The sequence below is a fragment of the Talpa occidentalis genome, unplaced genomic scaffold (assembly GCF_014898055.3).
Source record: "Talpa occidentalis isolate TD23 unplaced genomic scaffold, MPIMG_talOcc4v2.1 talOcc4.12, whole genome shotgun sequence".
Lineage (NCBI taxonomy): Eukaryota > Metazoa > Chordata > Mammalia > Eulipotyphla > Talpidae > Talpa > Talpa occidentalis.
The window spans coordinates 19,845,910-19,863,194 of record NW_023601212.1 but is presented as its reverse complement, the minus strand read 5'-3'; the positions used below and the strand labels follow the sequence as shown (position 1 = coordinate 19,863,194).

General features: G+C 35.9%; 1 protein-coding gene and 1 long non-coding RNA gene across 8 annotated transcripts in view; one reads left to right on the top strand and one right to left on the bottom strand.

Annotated features, from left to right (window-relative positions):
• Positions 1-6,749, top strand: part of LOC129145469 (uncharacterized) — an 84,740-nt gene extending 77,991 nt beyond the window's left edge. For both annotated transcript variants that reach the window (XR_008551055.1, XR_008551053.1), the window contains one exon: positions 6,196-6,749. This is a non-coding gene — a long non-coding RNA (uncharacterized LOC129145469). The remainder of the gene's footprint in view (positions 1-6,195) is intronic.
• The window catches only part of ARHGEF12 (Rho guanine nucleotide exchange factor 12), a 126,839-nt gene that overhangs the window by 83,761 nt on the left and 25,793 nt on the right, over positions 1-17,285 (bottom strand). Inside the window, exon 1 of one of the 6 annotated variants that reach the window (XM_054693151.1) lies at positions 9,543-9,608. The exons of the other annotated variants lie outside the window; for them this stretch is intronic. The gene's annotated coding sequence lies outside the window, so the exon portion shown is untranslated. Of the gene's footprint in view, positions 1-9,542; positions 9,609-17,285 lie in introns of those variants that run through there. 6 annotated transcript variants of the gene reach the window in all.

Genomic DNA, 17,285 nt, shown 5'->3' with positions numbered 1-17,285 from the left:
AATACAGTAAGCCTTTCCATATTTCCTGGGGTTGGATTTCCCTGACAAATACTCATTTGGACCCAAGGATCTATTGAGGAACATCCAACTATGCTAGGCAGACTGCTCCATATATGTCCTACATAATCCATGATAAGAATAATGATTATCAATTTAAATCATGATAATAGCTAAAATTTACTTGATGAGTTCTGAGTAACCATATGTCACTTACTGCATTAAGTAGTTTATATACATTAGCTCGTTTATTCTAATAATTCTGTAAGATACTATTTTTAGCCTTATTTTATAGCAGAGAAATGTGAAGTTCAAAGAGATTCTGTAACTTATATAAGCAACAGATGGAGAACCTTTGATTCAAACTCTCACATGACCTGCTCTCAACCTCTAGACCACCACCTTACAACAAAGCATTTTCTTTCCATTGGATAGATTTTTACAGTTAACCAAAAGTTTTCACATGAGTGAGATTCAGGAAGTGAGATATGGTTAATTAACTACAAAATATTTTGCTAGGAAGTACTCACTCTTTATTTAGTTGGTTTCAAGGTTTATGTATTTATGCATACAAGAACTGGAGTACAGGCCAGAGGTAGGGGTGGGGAGAGGATTCACCAGAGACAGAGTGGGGAACAGAACAGGCAGATGTACTGAAATACACTGCTTAGAGGAGCAGTGGGAGAATCAGGAGAGGTCTGCTGCGCCATGTGGGTAGCTCCCTGGCCAGGGATCGAACTTGTGCTGGAGTAGCTGCGAATAGCCACCAGGGAGGCCCACCAGGGAGGCTCCTCTTTATTTAGTTTAAAGAAAAGGTAAGCCAATATAAACTGTTAACAAAAGAACTTCCAATCCTACAGAATCTGCATCTCCAAATCCCAAGTGGTGGAGTTAATATCTACTTGCATATGGGCAGCTTGCCAGCTACACATCTAAGGAGAAATCGGTTTCATCTGAGTATGCTTCCTCATGGCAACATTTTTACAAACACCTCATTCTCTCAATAAATATGCATTAAATTCTAGGTAAGGAAGGAAGAGACCAAAAAAGTAATTTTATGCCACTAGCCTCCCTTGACACTAAAAGCAAAAATAGAGAGGGGAAATTTCATCATTCATGAAAGAAGGACATGATTATAACCTTAAACCACTAATTACAAAACATACTTGCCAACTCTATTAAATTCTGGATCCATACCAAGGAAGTCTTGGTAAGCTTGAACAGGAAACAGATTTCCCTAAACATAAGAATCACCGACCTGAAATGTACATCAATCTATACAATCTATACATTGAAAGCAATAGGTAGGTATGTGGATAGAATAAGAGAGAGGATTCTATGAAGACTCAGAACAGCAGAAAGTAAAATCAAAGGGGGGAAAAGCATGCAGACACATTCCTAGGTTTAGGATATGCGCCAACCAACTGCCTTCTGGGCAGATCCATTTAGATATCCCACTGACAGGACAAATTTGATAAAATCAAAACTAAATTCTTACTTTGACTCTCAAAATCTGCTTCTCCATCTCAATAAATAGACCTCGATCCACTGAGCTAATAATCTAGGCAGAAATCTGGAAGTCATTAATGACACCATTCTCTCTCTCAGTCCCCACATGCAGTGAGTGCATCTCACTCCCATCCATTCACAATGTTTATTGGATATTTACTGTATTCCAGGCACTGCAGTCAGAGGTTGAAGACACAAAACAAATGAAACTCCCTATTTTCATGGAGTTTATTATCTTGATTGTAGTGCATGGTTTCTCAGATGTACATATGTATCAAAACCCACTGTATCCTACTGATTCTAACTCCAATGCATATCTCAAATTTGTCTATTCCTGACCTTTGCGTTGCTAGCTTACAGCTAGTTACCTTGTCTCAAGCCTAAATTATCCAAATAGTTTAAAAGATCTTGCCACTTCTAGTCTTGCATAGAACATCCAATTCATTTTCCCAGATAGCAGCCATATAATTTCAAAACACAAATTTTATATATTATGTGCCTCCCCTGCTTAAGTTCTTTTAATACCTTCCTCTTCCATTTAGGAAAAAACTGAAAACACCAAACATGGCAAGCAAAGACCAAATATAAAATATAGCTCTTATTACAATTCTAATCTTAATCTCTACCATTATCCTGGCTCACTCACTATCCTTTAGCCACAACTGTCTCCCCTAAAAAAATGGGTATCTTGCATAGTGCTCTATCTAGGGCACCATCCCCACTAACCCAACTTCTCAGTAAGTATACTGTAGGTCTTTGTGTCAAGGATGCTACCTCAGAGAGGCCTTTCTTGACCCCTCTTCCATAATTTAAAATATTTTCCTCCTTTTACTGTGCCCCATAATTACCATTTTTTTAAACTATCATTTACCACATTTTGTAATTATTTAATTATTTTGTCTTTAATGTTGGTCTATAATCATTAGAGAGCCCAGTAAGTACCCAGTAAACCCGGGACCTGGCACAGTTCTTCAAAGTGTTCAATAAATATCTGTTGAACAAATTAATAATTCAACCAAGGAAAAGAGACAAGAGTACAAATTCTAAGCAAAGGCAGAAGCATATGCTGATGTGTTTGGAGAAAATGCAAATAGTTCAGCATGACTGAAGCATGTGGGTTGAGGTGGAAGAAAGTACTGATGTCTAGAGAGATGAACGGTAGTGAGCACAACAGGAGTCTACATACTATATAAAGAAATTTTAACTTGTGGCCTGTAGTGGTATCAATTACATTTCCAGTGTTATAATAATAAACATTCCTAAAAAACCTAATCTGATAAATGATATCCATAAAAAACCTACAGCTAGCATCATACTTTTAATGGTAAAAAACTGAAAGATCCCTCTACCCCATGATCAGGAACTGAATTTTGCACCTCCAATTCTCTCCTCCCACCTGCCCCAGAGCCACCTCCACATCTCACTTCCCACCTCCCCTCACACCACTTCTACTCCACATTGTAGTATATACAGTAAAGTAAAAAAAAAAAAAAAAAAAAAAAGAACAAAAAAGACATCCAGGTTGGAAAGAAACAAAACTGTCTCTTCGTAGACTACATAATGATCTATGAAGAAAATTCCAATCAACAAAAATGCTGTCAGAGCTAATTAGTAAGTTTAAGTGAGGTTGCAGGATTCAAAATCAACCATCAATTTGTAAAATTACAAATTTTACATATTGTCCTAGCAATGAACAATGAGAAATGAAATGAAAGCCTACAACCCTAGAAAGACATGTATGAATAAAGCGCTTTCTTTTTTTTTTGTTTTTTGTTTTTTGCGTAGAACTGGGGTGTAGGCCAGAAGTGCGGGGAGTGAGAGAACTCACCAGAAACAGAGTGGGGAGCAGAACAGGTGGATTTCACTGAAATACACTGTCAAGGGGAGCAGTGGGCGAGACAGGAGGGGTCTGCTGTACCGTACGTGGATTAGCTCCCTGGCAGGGGATAGAACTCAAGCCTTAGTGGTGACAGTGATGAGATTTAACCCCCGATGACCAAGGAGGCCCCTCAAGGCAATTTATTCTTAATACTCAAAAACTTGAAACAACCCAAATGTTCATCAAGGGATGAATGGATTAACAGACTATATATAGTATGTCCTGAAATTAGAATATTACTTTGCAATACACAGGAACATGGACAACTTTTAAAATAATTATGCATAATGAAAGAAGTTCAACAAAAAAAAGAACAATGAGATTCCAATTATATAAAATTCAAGAAAACACAAATTAATCTACAATGATAAAAAAAGCAAGAAGATGCAACAAACCTATAGTGTTAATATTAGTTGGTACCTGAAGATTGATGAAAGGGAAGATCCACAAAACACATGAAGGAACAAGGAAGCTTTTTGGGTAATGGACATATTTATTCTCCTGATTATGGTGGATGGCTTCCCAGATGTGTACCTATATCAAAATCTACCAAACTGTAGACTTTATATATATAGTTTATTGCACACCAATTATTCTTCAATAAAGCTGTTAAAAAATCTCAAAAAGCTTAATATTCAAGCACACCAAAAATCAATAAACACTGCCATATTTTATGAAATATCTTTTAAGTGTAAGACCAATGATCTAAATATTTTCTACCCATTGTAAACTAAGCCAAAAAGGAACTTTGCTACCATGTTTCTCTTTGCTTATATGGAATCATTTAATAAAACTTTAAAGCATTTTAAAATACAATATTGAGTAAATCTATGGTTATCAAGATCTGTACTATCAATAATTCTGTATGTTGAAATTCCAGCAAAGTTAAGTTTACTTAACTAAACATAATCATTATTTAGGTTTTCTTTTTTAAAGATTCTCACACTAGTTTCTTAAAGGATCGTTGTAACAGTAAACTGAGTAATTTTAGCCCTTAAAGAATTTATGAAGATTAAAAAACATGAACATACTTACATAGTCTGACAATGTATGAGATAAGTCTGTTTCCCATTCATTCATTCATTCATTCAATACACAGATTTATAATTGCATACTACATGTCAGGCACTCTGTAGTCTAGGTCCTTGCAATGTATTTGGGAGAAGGGAATGGGAGGGACAAGAGACAAAAATGATCTTAATAAATGCACACTGCAATATATTAGGTGGTAATAAACATTAGTGTCATTATCCCCACCCCACCCCACAAGAAAAGCAGACCAGGTTCTAAGAAACAGGAATGGAAACTAGATATATTGATAATAAAAACTTCAAAGTAATAACATGTACTTCAATAAGCCAAACATGAAAATCTCTTACAATGAGTAGAATCATATAATGTTAGAATTGAACTTCTGGTGACCTAGTTCAATCTTCACACAGATTAAAGTAAGTGACTTAACCAATCAGTTTTTGGCAAAAACTAAGGTCTCTACCTCCTGTTAAAACTACTAGCATCACTTTTTTGGATGTCAAGGCATTGTCTTACTCTGTTGCTATGGAAACAGCGAAGTGTTTTTGGAGTTTGAGGGGTAAGCTCTCGAAATATCTATGTCCTCATCTATAAAAGAAGAATGGTGGTAATTTTGTCACTGGATTGTTATGAGGACTATTGGAGTAGTTTATACCTACATGTCAGTACATAAGTATATAACCAACTAATGTATTCTAGCACCAAAAATAGTGAATCAGATGCACAAGTTCTTTATATCCTTTACTAGACTATAAACCTTATGTATATCTAAATGAGTAAATACTAATAAGCAGTTATTAATATTCAGGCTTCAAAATGTGGCAAACAGTGTAACTCTTATCACTGTAATGGAAATAATGAAATTAATGAAAGTTTCAGGGTATGTTTAAAATGTTTTTGGTCAGCCTCTTATGAACAGAAAAGTCTGTAGCACTGAATAGCTATAGGTCCTGGGTCTTTCTATAGACAAGAAATAACTTTCACCATAAAAACACCTTCAGAAGAAAACAAAAAGCCTGCAGTATTTTATTCCACTTCTACTTTTCACACTCATGCTGCTGGTTCCGTATTCACAGATCTCACTGCAAGCATACACGCGCGTGCACACACACACACACAAACACACACACACAAACTGGAATGCAATTCTAGTGCCATCACATAGTAATCCAGCAGCTCCTACATGTTTATAACCAACATTTTAGCTGACAAGAGCAGAAATACCAGAAACTAAACAAAGGATAAAATAATTCAAATTGGTAAGAGTGTTTGGTGTTTCTGATACCCCCTTTTCCAAATGACTTCATTTCAATTTGGTTTCAAATGAAAAAGCAATAATGAAGATTACTTTGTAAAAGCATTCCCTTCCCCCACTATAGGATAAATACCCACCCACCCTGCATTCCCCATCCAAGGACCCTGGGGTATCAAAGGGAAACAACCATCCTGAAGCTTCAGATAATTAAATCACAATTCACAGAATAATAAATCAAAGTCCCCAGCTAAGATTCAAGACATTACAGCAATTCAGGTCTAAGAAGGTAAAAGAAGGATGTTTCATCCTATCCTTCTGGAAAAATATTCCAGCAATGCTGGGTGTTAAAACCTTTGTTCTCAAGCTAAGCAATTAAAGCACAGGTTTTCAAAACTAACTAAAAATTTTCTTCCTTTAGGTTAAATTAGACTTTTTAAAATATGAAAAAACCTCAAATCCTATTGTAAAAAAATGAGCAATGTAAAGATATCCTTATCCTTTTTTATTTATTCCTCTGTTAAAGGTACATCCCTTTCACTGAAGCTATTTTTCTACCATTTTGCTACATTTCATACACCACAGAGAAAACAAAGACTACTACAGATTACCTGGATCACCGGACAAATCAGCAGACAGTGAAAGCTCAAAAGGCTTGTTTCCAGGAAACAGAGAATGAAATCCTCACCCAAACACCACTCCCTTAACAATCCTAGGCTTTCCCTTTATACATACACTCGACATCCTTGGAAAGGCATTTTGTCGGATGATTTCACTGACCACAAGAGGGATGATATGAAGAAACCCCACCTCTTCTCCACCCCCAATCATCTACCATCACCAACTGAAGCCCAACGCTGCTAATGGGAAGGCAAAGGACAGCAACCATGTATACTGCTCTAGGAAAACTCCATAAATGACAAAGAAAGCAAAGATGTAGCTGACAGTTTTTTAAGGGCGCAGGCCAACCAACTCCCATGAAATTAAGAATGCTTGTTAAAGATCCAATTATAGAGCCACAAAAACATAATTTTCTCCAGAAATTCCTGAATAAAGAATGAATTTTAGAAAAACATCAGTGTGTCTACCAAAAATAGAGTTCCTGAAATATCTTAAAATTTTGTTGTTGCTACTGCTCCTTTTCCTAAATAAAACCAAATAAACACAATAAATTAGGATTTGTCAAAGAAAGAGCCTACTTTTGTGGTATGTGACCCCTTAAATGACAATTTGGGACAGGAGATGGGGGTGGAAGAACAACAGATAAAATGGGAGGAGGAAAAATATTTTCTGCCCCAATAAAGTCTTACTAAGATGTAACCAAACCTGGGAAGATTAAAATTTCTTCCTGCTACTCTCTGTTTGATTACTGTAAATTTGTCCTGGTCTTTAACTATGCCCCAGGCATTATATCTGAAACTCTTTTAACTAGCATCCCTGCCACTTTCTGTAGAATAAGGGAGTGTGAAGAAACACATTCACTTTCAATCTAATCCTCAGAAATCACATAATTTTGATAAAACAATAATTTATCTCAAACACTGCTCTCTAACAATTGCAGTGCCATAATGAGAAGACTGATATATTACTATATATTAGATATATATTAGCCTCTTTCCTTTTCTGAAGCATCACCCAACTTGACAATTTACACACATGCGGGATCAATATATTAGTAATATATGATATATATATACACTGCTTTATGAAATATATCCCCTAAAACATTAAATACATAATCTTAAAGCCCAGTATACATTTCAATCACATAAATATTAGCCCAGGATTCTGTGAATTTGTTTATAAATTCAGAATCACAGTTAGTGATGTACAAAGAATAAGGTTCCAAGGTCCCATACTTTGGCAAATACATTTTGCAATAAATCAATAAAAGTACCAAAAATCTATTCATAGATGGATGAGTACATTTTTTAAAAAAGATTTATTTATTTATGCATACAAGAGCTAGGGCACAGGCCAGAGATGGTGAGGGGGAAGTTGGGGGCGGGTGTGAGAGGATTCACCAGAGACAGAGTGGGGAATAGAACAGGCAGACTAACTGAAATACACTGCTGAGGGGAGCAGTGGGGAAGACAGGAGAGGTCTGCTTTGCCGTGTGGGTTGCTCCCTGGCGGGTCGGGGATGGAACTTGTGCTGTAGAGGCTTTGGATTGCTTCATAGTGCGGTGCTTAACCCCTTGCGCCACGAGGGAGGCTCTGGATGAGTAGATTTTGTAGATTTTCTAAACTACTACAAATGACTTTAATGATTTCCTTGGGCAATACAAAAGAACAAAATTACTGAATTCATAATTTATAAATACTTAATAGACTGGTGATACGACTAAGCATGTGACTCAGAACTCACACAAGTGATTTGAAAATATAAGTCTACATAAAAACCTGTCCATGGATTTTTACAGCAGATTTGCTCATAATTATTAAAAACTGGAAACCACCATCTTCTCAACAAGGGAATGGATAAACAATCATTTATCCATACAATTGATTACTATTTAACAATTTTAAAAGAATGAACAACTCACATAACAATATGGATAAATCTTAAATGCATTTTGCTATGTTAAAGTCAGAAGCAAAATCCTAAACCTTTCATATCATTCCATTCATAGAACACTGGAAACTGCAAAATTAAAACAGATCAGAGGTACTAGTGATTAGGGAGGGGGAGAGTAGTTAACTACATAGGAGACACTCGGGGGAACACTTCCAGTGCAGAATCTACTCTGTACAATACTATGCTGGTGGACCCATGACTCTACTCTAGTTAGAACTCACAGATCTACACACTATGAAAAACAAACGTTAATGAATAATAACCAAACAACCACCAAAAAATCATCAACCAAAAATGTCCAAGAGTCTAACATGACATGCAGACTGTGACAAATTAATCTAACTGCATTACAAATTATGATATACTACACTGAAGGGGTAGGGAGAAAGGAACTGGCCTAATTAATTTGGAAAACATTGTTTTGACCAGAAAGTGTATGACTAATGACAAAAATAAACACTCAACACTAACTGAACATTTTGCTTTTGTGGGTATAGGCATTACCAGTTCTGAAATAGCTTTTCAGCTGGGGTTGAACTAATAGGTAAGTGGATATAAATACAGGTTTCTCACTGTGAGATAAGGAAGTCACATAAACAAGAAAGGAAGACTAGTATGAAACCCATAGTACTGATTTAAAATCAGAATGAATGTATGTTTAACTTAATATGTATACAAATGGATCAATAGAGAACATGGGTTAGTATACAAACATGTATTACCTTCCTCTGTCCTGAGCCTAAAAGCAATGCAATAGCAAATAGCACATCTGCAGTTCACATTTTGGTTTCTAAATACCATTTCCTAATATTAAAAAAGAATGGGGGAATATGGCAGATTCTATAACCAGAGGAAAGAAAATATAAGATGCACCTGGAATACCTTATAGTACCACAAAGTAAGGAAGTGCTTAAGAAACAAGTTGGGGGGACTCCCTGGTGGCGCAGCGGGTTGAGCCCAGCGCTGTGAAGCTGTCCACAGCCTCCGTAGCGCCAGTTCGCTTCCCAGCCAGCCAGGGAGAATCCCACATGGCGAGGCAGGCCTCTCCTGCCTCGCCCACTGCTCCCCTCAGCAGTGCTTTCGGTCCATCTGCCTGTTCTGCTATCCGGCTCTGTCTCTGGTGAATACTCTCACCCTCCCGTGACTCTGACCTGTACCCCAGCTCTTGTATAAATAAAAATAAAAAGGAAAAAAAAGGAAAAGAAACAGGTTGGGACAATATAAGCAACAAAATAAAAATACAGTATTAGGTTAGAATTCAAAGTACAAAACCAATGTACATTAGTCCATACTGACCTAGTTGAATAAATAAATAGATGGAGGGGAAGACATAAATCTTCCGTACAGAAGAATTCCAAATCATATGTAGATACTTCTCCCTACCCAAGTGGACGGAACTTGAATGACTTGCTCCTAAAGAACAGAGTGTGGAAAGAGAAAGAGAGTAACTTTTGAGTAGAAAAATCTGGCAATTACTACTCTAGCCCAGATTTATAGTGATTATCATAGGGATGTCATGTGAACATTTATATATATTATAAATATATATATATATATATATATATATATATATATCACTCATAAGATTAAAAGGGGATTTCTCCTTTATGGCATTCTTTCTAAAATTGCATCGCTCCAGACAATTGATAAGAAATAGCAGCAAATCCAGACAGGAGGACATTTTAAAAAATACCTGGCCAGTACTCAAGACTCCTTAAGGTCATGGGAAAAAAAAAAAAAAAGACTTAGAAACTGGGGCATCCCCGGTGGAGCCGGGGGTTAAGCACTGCGCTATGAAGCAATCCACAGCCACTGTAGCACCAGTTTGATGCCCGGCAGGCCAGGGAGAAACCCACATGGTGCAGAAGACCTCTCCTGCCTTGCCCGCTGCTCCCCTCAGCGGTGTATTTCATTCAGTCTGCCTGTTCTGTTCCCTGCTCTGTTTCTGGTAAATCCTCTCACCCACCACATCTCTGGTCTATATCCCAGCTCTTGTATGCATACATAAATAAATCTTAAAAAAAAAAAAGACTAAGAAACTGCCACAAACTGGAAGACAGTACAGAAACTTGAAAACTAAATGCAATGTGGTGTCCTGAACTCGATCATGGAACAAAAAGAGACAATTAATGGAAAAGCTGGTGAGATCCAAAGAAAGTCTGTAGTTTAGTTAATAGTAATTTACCAATGTCAGCTTCTTAGTTTTGATAGATATACCATAGTAAAGTAAGATGTTAATGAAGAAAATTGGGTGTGAGTTATCTGAGAACTTTCTAGATTAACTTTGCAACTTTTCTAAAGTCTAACATTATTCTAAAATAAGAAGACTATTTAGTAATTAGTATATGATGTCTGAAGTCAGAATACTAGATGCCTTTATGAAACAGTGATTTCAACTATTGGTTAAAAATACTCCCCTAAAGAAAATTCCAGGCTCAGAATACTTCACTGGTGAAAAACAAATGGCAAAGAGCACACTAAATACTTAGTGTCATTAGAGAAATATGAAGAAAAAATACAATGAAATGGTCATCACAAAAATGACTAAAATTAATGACTGATAATACCAAGTGCTGACGTGTACATGGAGCAACTGAAACTTATGCGTTGCTGCAGAGAATGTAAAATGATAGTTTGGAAAATAGTTCGACAGTTTGTTATTGAGTTAAATATATATAAATCAGCAATCCTCCCCCAAGGTGCTTACCATAGTTAAGTGAAAATGCATGTATCACACAAAAACTCAAATGCAAATGCTCAGGTTTATTCAAAATAGCCACTACTGAAACTAATCCAAATGTCTACCAACAGGTCAACATGTTTATAAAGAAGCTTATATTGTAATCACACAATGGAATACTATACAGAAAGAAAAACAGTGCAACTATTACAAGATGCAACAACTTGGATACATAAAAAAAAAAAAACACTGCAGTAACAGACACAGATAACAGACAATGATATTATTTAGATGAACTTCTAAAAAATGCAGTATTTTTGACAGAAATCAGATAATTGATGTAGGGGACTAAATGAACTTTTTGGGGTGATGGAAATGTACATCTTAATTATGGCAGTAATTTAACACTATATACTTTTGCCAAAGTTCATCAAAGTATATACTTAAAGTAAGTAAACTTTATTATGTGTCAACTGTATTTTTTTAATCCTCCACAAAACCACCCATGCCCATACCCTGTCTGCCTCCATGCCCTATCCCCTCACCTTTTCCTCTATTCACCCTGGTAACTATTTTTTTTTTTTACCAAGTTCAAGTTTCATTTCTTCTATTGCTTTTATGTAATTGTTTTGGGGGGTTATTTCTATTCTGCAATTGAGTGAAGCCATCCAAAATCCGTCTTTCACTTTTTGGCTGATTTTATTCAAGATAATCACCTCCAGGTGCCAAAAGCCACCTCTTCATCTTTCATCACAGCTGTATAATATTCCACTGAATATATATGCCACAGTTTCTCTATCCATTCATCTGTTGAAGAGCACTTGGGATGGTTCCATGACTTAACAATTGTAAACAGTACTGCTATGAACATAGGTGTAGCTAGATCTTTACTTGTCTGGATAGACACCTAGTAGCAGTATTGCTGGGTCAAATGGGATTTCCATTTTTATTTTCTTGACACATCTCCACACCATTTTCCACAAGGGCTAGTCCAGCTTGCATTCCCATCAACAGTGAATGAGAGTTCTTTTTCCACCACAATTTCACCAATATTTGTTAATTCTGTTCTTTTTTTAAGGCCATTCTCACAGGGATGAGATGCTATCTCAGTGTGGTTTTAATTTGCAGTTCTCTTATAATAAGTGATTTTGAACCTTTTTTCATCTGTTTATAGGCCATCGGAATGTCTTCTTTAAAGAAGTGTATGTTGAGGTTCTTTGCCCATTTTTTAACTGGGCAATTTTAGTTGTTAATTGTCTTTTAAATTTGTCTTTTAAAATACAAATTAAAAAAGTTGTATTTTTTTAAAAGATAAAAGGAAGAGAGTTAAATCCAGATTTTAAACAGCTGATACACTGACCAATTTCTCTAACTTCCTACTTAAAATATTAAAACTTAAAAAAAATTTATTAAAACCTAAGTTGTTGCTTTAAAGAAACACAAAAGCTCTAGCATTCCATAGGGAAATTAACCTTTATTTCAAAATTAAAACCTGAAGACCAATTAATAATATTACCAAAAGGGAGTAAGTAAAAGGAGACAACTGTTTGGTGAAGGACAGAATTGGATTTTTAATGGTAAATTTAATGTAGTATATACATGTTGAATTTTAATGATGTACCCATAAAACTTATGTTATAATGCAATGTTACTTCAATAAAAAATAAATAAATAAAACGTGAAAGGCTGAACATGCAAAACTTTTGCTTTTAGCTGAGTGTATTATTTATTTATTTGTAAAAATAACATTTCAGTGAGCAATTTATCAATATAATTTGGTAAAGTCCAACCAATTATAAGAGCCATTCACCTAACTAGAATATTCATACCAGAATATTCTAACACTTTATAGTGAAGAAATCTGACAAACACTACTTTGGCCAAGTGATCACGGTCACCAGCAACAAAATTATTTTCATATTATGTACACTTGATATGGTGAAAACGCAATTTAAAATGGTGATCTTCCTTCCAACAACACATAAGCTCCAATCTAATCGTGACAACAATATCAGACCTCCTACAAAACATCAGACGAAAAATCTTCAAAACTGTGAAGATCATGAAAAGCAAGGCAAGTCTGAGAAACTGTCACGGCCAAGAGGAGCCTAAGAAAACATGACAACTAAATGTACTGTCGTGTCCTTGATTGGATTCTGAAATAGAAAAAGAACATTACATAAAAGGTAAGGGGTTACTCATGGGTGCACGTGCGTGCGTGCGCACGCGCGCGCGCACACACACACACACACACACACACACACACACACACACCAAGGAAATCAAATAAACTTTGGACTTTGGTTAATAATGCATCAAGGGCCTCCCCTGGTGGTACAGGCAGTTGAGCGCAGCATTGTGGGGCTGTCCGCAGCCTCTGCAGTGTGGGTTCGATGCCAGCCAGCCAGCGAGACTCCCACATGGCACGGCAGACCTCTCCTGTCTCGCCTGCTGCTCCCCTCAGCAGTGTATTTCAGTCACTCTGCCTGTTTTGCACCCTGCTCTGTCTCTGGTGAATCCTCGCACCCTCCCACACATCTGGCCTGTACCTCGGTTCTTGTATGCATGAATAAAAAAAAAAAAAATCTTTAAAAATAATAATAATAATAGCGCATTAAAACTCCACTGATTTTAACAAATGTACTACACTAATGTAATATGCCAATAAGGAATCTGGACGTGAATGGGGAGTACATGTTCCCTCTATACCAGCTTTTCAATTTTTCTATAAATCTAACCCAGTTCTAAAAACGTAATTCTTAAAAACAAACACTCTCTTTCCCACTACTCTCTTTCCCACTCTCTTTCCCACTACTACCCAATTAAAAAATCTCACTCTCTTTCCCACTACTACCCAATTAAAAAATGAAGTCCAATTTCCTATAGAATACTATAGGAAAAGTAGACACAGAGGAAGGTAATCAAGAGAACGATTATATGGATATTATTTTAAAGTATATCATTACAGCTTTGGTAGAAAATTATATAGCTTTTCCCCCCTATTTAGTGGAAGAGAAAGGATGAAGATAAAAGGAAGGGTCAAAAGATGATCTAACAGGGACTTTAAAAATACCATTTACACTGCTTATACAGCTGTATTGGTGTTTTGACGTCAATCTCAAAACTCCCATGGATTACAGCAACAATTCAGTCTTTGGTGTTTGTTGTGTAAGTCTCAAAATAAAACCAGTTGTTAATGAATGTTCACAGTTTTCATGATGAGAAAACTAACTTTGCTTATAATTTGAGAAATAGAGTGGCTAACTATGAGGGCATCAGAGGCCTGAATGGAGAGGACCATTTTGAGCACGCTTACTTGAATTTAGCTTTTTAAGATATTTAAGTTAGCTCTTAAGTTCCTTATTTTCTCAATTTTTAAATCTTTGTTAGGAGAGTAAACTGAAATACTAATTTCCCGCATTTCATTCACAAGTCTGGAAAAGATTTAGTGGGTAAAAGCAAATGATTAGTGTGCCCTTCAAAACTAAAGAGCTGATATCAAAAAAAATTCTGAAATTTCAAAGTCCAGCATATCTGTTTATTATGTGGTAGAATCAATTTAATAGAGATATGTTAGTAATTTGAATACTTACTTGTAAGACTCAATGTTAGAAGTTATTCACAAAAGCATATTCTTCTGAAACCATTATATAAATTCGTCACTATTCAAAGAGAAATGCATTTTAAGAAAATCCACTTTTTACCCACAATTCATAAGGTTAATTTTCTAACTGGAAGGCAATTTCTGCTATGTTGTATATAATCAAGAGTATAATCAAGAATCAACAGTCTGAGCTTTGTTAACCTCTGGAGCTGAGCAGAAAATGTTCAGTAGCTCTATGACTCTGTTTATATCAATTATCATAACTTTCACAGATACTTGGCTATACATAATAATGCAACTTTATCTCAAGAAGTAACTGTACTCTTTACAGGTGATTACCTCAAAAGGAGTGAATATTTCTTCTCTGCCCAACAATAAAATATCCAAGCAATGTCAAAATTGCAGAACTGCCAGGGAGAGTTAAAACAATTCTAACTATGCAATTCATTTTTATGAGAAAAAGGATATCTAAAAGGCATAGCATGGCTCCTCACTGAGCAAGGGTGACACTGTAAAACGATCACAGGAGGACACAGGAGTCATTTCATGAGAGCCACTAGATGATATTTAAAGAAAGGCACAATAGAAGAAAGACCTTTAACCTGGGGCAGACGTAAGAAATAACATATTTCAAAACAATAATTTTTTTCTCAAATTTTGTTTTATTTCCAGCATAATTTTTAAAAATGTTCATTGAAAATAATATGGAAAAGAAGTATAAAAGAGAGAAAACATCTAAAATTCTACTGTCCATCACCATTCTACTAGTTAAATTAATAAGCTATTAATACGCTATACAAAGTGGTTATTGTACAGTCACAGAACATAAGCACTCACAGAGAAATAGGAAATTTTGAAAGTATATAGCCAGATGAAAATTTCAAAGTTATAAAACAGTACATGGGGGCTACCGCTGGTGAATCAAATTAGGTAATTTGGGAGAAGGGAAGGAACTTGTCACTCTATACCATCTTCTATGGCTGAAAAAAAAAATGCTAGAGGGGAGATTCAGCTCAATAGCCTTTATTTTTTTTTTAATTCTCAAAGTAGGTACCTCAGATTACCCTTAAACAAAAATGATCAACTCACTGTAATAAAATAATTCTTTTCAAAGTATTGTTCAACATTCCTTGAAGCAAATATCATAGTGTATGTACAGATCAGCAAAACAAAAGCTAAAGAGGCTAAGAAATTTTAAGTTAAAGAGGCTAAGAAATTTTCTCAAGGTGACTTAGTTAACAAATGGTAGAGAGCGGATCTGAACTAATCCATCTGACTGCAAATTCTGCCTGCTTTCTATAAAAAGTTGGAAAATTTAGTGGGGGAAAATCCCACAAAAATGGGCCACCTTTTCTAGCTCTAAAAACCAAACTTTAGTTTTCCATAAATAAATCTTTCAAATACAAGAAGGCAGCCAAGAAAAGACCCTTCTACTTTCCATTGGTCCTTTGTCTAGAGTTATCAGATGTCTGAGAATAGACCTGAACCCTGTAAAGTAAAATCACTTAATAACACAATGTTTAAAAAGGTCTGTTGGAAAGAACTGGAACAGTACATGACACAGGATACAGGAAATCACAAATAACTTCAAATCTGAAGTATTAAATATCAAGTCAATGTTAAAGGTGTGTATCTCTTAGAATATAAAAGAACTTTGCTCCTTGAATACAGAAGAAAATATTATCAGAGCGTATCAGAGCAATAACCAGTCCTACTGAAACACAGATTGTAGTGTTAACAGCGCTGGTTAAATAGAGAGATGGCCATGGATTCCTTCGTAATTTATTTTAAAAGATTTATTTATTTATTTATATAAGCACCAGATACAGTCAGAAGTGCGGGAAGGTGAGAGAATTCACCAGAGCCAGAGCAGGGAACAGAACAGGCAGGCTGACGAAATACACTGCTGAGGGGAGCAGCGGGTGCAACAGAAGAGATCTGTTGTGCCACGTGGGACCCTCGCCCAGTAGCCGGGGATCAAACCGGCACTGCAGAGGCTGCGGGCAGCTTCACAGCCCAGTCCTCAATCACTGCGCCACCAGGGGAGGCCCTCTTTCATAATTTATAAAAGCATTTCTACTGTCTTAGTGGTTACCTTGTAGTTACGACTACTTATCTAGCATTCTCTTGAAAATTTTAAGGGTGCACCAAAAATTCCAATATTCAAAAGTATGAAGGTAACACAAAAATGTTGAGTACCACTTCTCTAGATTATAATTCAAGTTAGTGCTTTACACATTAGATTATAAAACATCTAAGTAGCTCAGTCTACTCAAAAAAACAGTTCTGGTGAACTATGCTTTGTCATTCTCTCAGTTTTTGACTAAAGGTCATTAGGAAAGACATTAAAAAATTGCTCATAACTTGTCATGAAACTGTTGCATGTGGACAATAGTTTTCATGAATTTAATGGCCAATAATGAAAGTTTTACTCTTTTGTTACAAGAGGAACTATACCCACAAATAGAAACAAATCATTTTTCTCTTCCTGTCATAGCATCCTGAAAACAGAGAGGCTTAATCACAAGTCATATTCGCATTTACCTCACTTAATAAATTTTCTATTTTTATTTTAACATCTTAAAGGGTGTGTGTGTGTGTGTCTATTATAAACCTCTTCATATCCCCCTTGGGGAGACAGGGGATAGGCATCATTTTAAAAAGTCTAAATATGCTGAAGTACTCAAATGATTTTTCTAGTATTGATTAAAATCAATACTATAGTCTGTTTTTTTGGAAATGGGGCTCTCCTCCA